Genomic DNA, 2,826 nt, shown 5'->3' with positions numbered 1-2,826 from the left:
GGGGGGGGGGGTTCCGTAACCCCCCGGTACTTCGGTAAAATGCTGATTTTCACCCGGAACAATTCCGATGTCCAAATATAGGCTTCCAATATATCGGTCTTTATGTCTCGACCATTTCGAGACTCCTCGTCATGTCCATGATCACATCCAGGACTCCAAACTAACGTCGGTACATCAAAATGCATAAACTCATAATAACTGTCATCGTAACGTTAAGCGTGCGGACCCTACGGTTCGAGAACAATGTAGACATGACTGAGACAAATCTCCGGTCAATAACCAATAGCGGGACCTGGATGCCCATATTGGCTCCTACATATTCTACGAAGATCTTTATCGGTCAGACCGCATAACAACATACGTTGTTCCCTTTGTCATCGATATGTTACTTGCCCGAGATTCGATTGTCGGTATCCAATACCTAGTTCAATATCGTTACCGGCAAGTCTCTTTACTCGTTCCGTAATACATCATCTCACAACTAACTCATTAGTTGTAATGCTTGCAAGGCTTATGTGATGTGCATTACCGAGAGGGCCCAGAGATACCTCTCCGACAATCGGAGTGACAAATCCTAGTCTCGAAATATGCCAACCCAACATCTACCTTTGGAGACACCTGTAGAGCACCTTTATAATCACCCATTTACGTTGTGACGTTTGGTTGCACACAAAGTGTTCCTCCGGCAAACGGGAGTTGCATAATCTCATAGTCATAGGAACATGTATAAGTCCTGAAGAAAGCAACAACAACATACTAAACGATCGGGTGCTAAGCTAGTGGAATGGGTCATGTCAATCAGATCATTCAACTAATGATGTGACCTCGTTAATCAAATAACAACTCTTTGTTCATGGTCAGGAAACATAACCATCTTTGATTAACGAGCTAGTCAAGTAGAGGCATACTAGTGACACTCTGTTTGTCTATGTATTCACACATGTATTATGTTTCCGGTTAATACAATTCTAGCATGAATAATAAACATTTATCATGATATAAGGAAATAAATAATAACTTTATTATTGCCTCTAGGGCATATTTCCTTCAGTCTCCCACTTGCACTAGAGTCAATAATCTAGATTACACAGTAATGATTCTAACACCCATGGAGCCTTGGTGCTGATCATGTTTTACTCGTGGAAGAGGCTTAGTCAATGGGTCTGCAACATTCAGATCCGTATGTATCTTGCAAATCTCTATGTCTCCCACCTGGACTAGATCCCGGATGGAATTGAAGCGTCTCTTGATGTGCTTGGTTCTCTTGTGAAATTTGGATTCCTTTGCCAAGGCAATTGCACCAGTATTGTCACAAAAGATTTTCATTGGACCTGATGCACTAGGTATAACACCTAGATCGGATATGAACTCCTTCATCCAGACTCCTTCGTTTGCTGCTTCCGAAGCAGCTATGTACTCCGCTTCACATGTAGATCCCGCTACGACGCTTTGTTTAGAACTGCACCAACTGACAGCTCCACCGTTTAATGTAAACACGTATCCGGTTTGCGATTTAGAATCGTCCGGATCAGTGTCAAAGCTTGCATCAACGTAACCATTTACAATGAGCTCTTTGTCACCTCCATATACGAGAAACATATCCTTAGTCCTTTTCAGGTATTTCAGGATGTTCTTGACCGCTGTCCAGTGATCCACTCCTGGATTACTTTGGTACCTCCCTGCTAAACTTATAGCAAGGCACACATCAGGTCTGGTACACCGCATTGCATACATGATAGAGCTTATGGCTGAGGCATAGGGAACATCTTTCATTTTCTCTCTATCTTCTGAAGTGGTCGGGCATTGAGTCTGACTCAACTTCACACCTTGTAACACAGGCAAGAACCCTTTCTTTGCTTGATCAATTTTGAACTTTTTCAAAATCTTGTCAAGGTATGTGCTTTGTGGAAGTCCAATTAAGCATCTTGATCTATCTCTATAGATCTTTATGCCTAATATGTAAGCAGCTTCACCGAGGTTTTTCATTGGAAAACTCTTATTCAAGTATCCCTTTATGCTATCCAGAAATTCTATATCATTTCCAATCAGTAATATGTCATCCACATATAATATCAGAAATGCTACAGAGCTCCCACTCACTTTCTTGTAAATACAGGCTTCTCCGAAAGTCTGTATAAACCCAAATGCTTTGATCACACTATCAAAGCGTTTATTCCAACTCCGAGAGGCTTGCACCAGTCCATAAATGGATCGCTGGAGCTTGCACACTTCGTTAGCTCCCTTTGGATCGACAAAACCTTCTGGTTGCATCATATACAACTCTTCTTCCAGAAATCCATTCAGGAATGCAGTTTTGACATCCATCTGCCAAATTTCATAATCATAAAATGTGGCAATTGCTAACATGATTCGGACAGACTTAAGCATCGCTACGGGTGAGAAGGTCTCATCATAGTCAATCCCTTGAACTTGTCGAAAACCTTTTGCGACAAGTCGAGCTTTGTAGACAGTAATATTACCATCAGCGTCAGTCTTCTTCTTGAAGATCCATTTATTCTCAATTGCTTGCCGATCAGCGGGCAAGTCAACCAAAGTCCATACTTTGTTTTCATACATGGATCCCATCTCAGATTTCATGGCTTCAAGCCATTTTGCGGAATCTGGGCTCACCATCGCTTCTTCATAGTTCGTAGGTTCATCATGATCTAGTAGCATGACTTCCAGAACAGGATTACCGTACCACTCTGGCGTGGATCTCACTCTGGTTGATCTACGAGGTTCAGTATTATCTTGATCTGAAGTTTCATGATCATTATCATTAGCTTCCTCACTAACTGGTGTAGGTGTCACTGAAACAGCTTTCTG

This window comes from Triticum aestivum, chromosome 7A (assembly GCF_018294505.1).
Source record: "Triticum aestivum cultivar Chinese Spring chromosome 7A, IWGSC CS RefSeq v2.1, whole genome shotgun sequence".
In the NCBI taxonomy this organism is placed as follows: Eukaryota; Viridiplantae; Streptophyta; class Magnoliopsida; order Poales; family Poaceae; genus Triticum; species Triticum aestivum.
Note: the sequence above shows the minus strand (reverse complement) of the source record.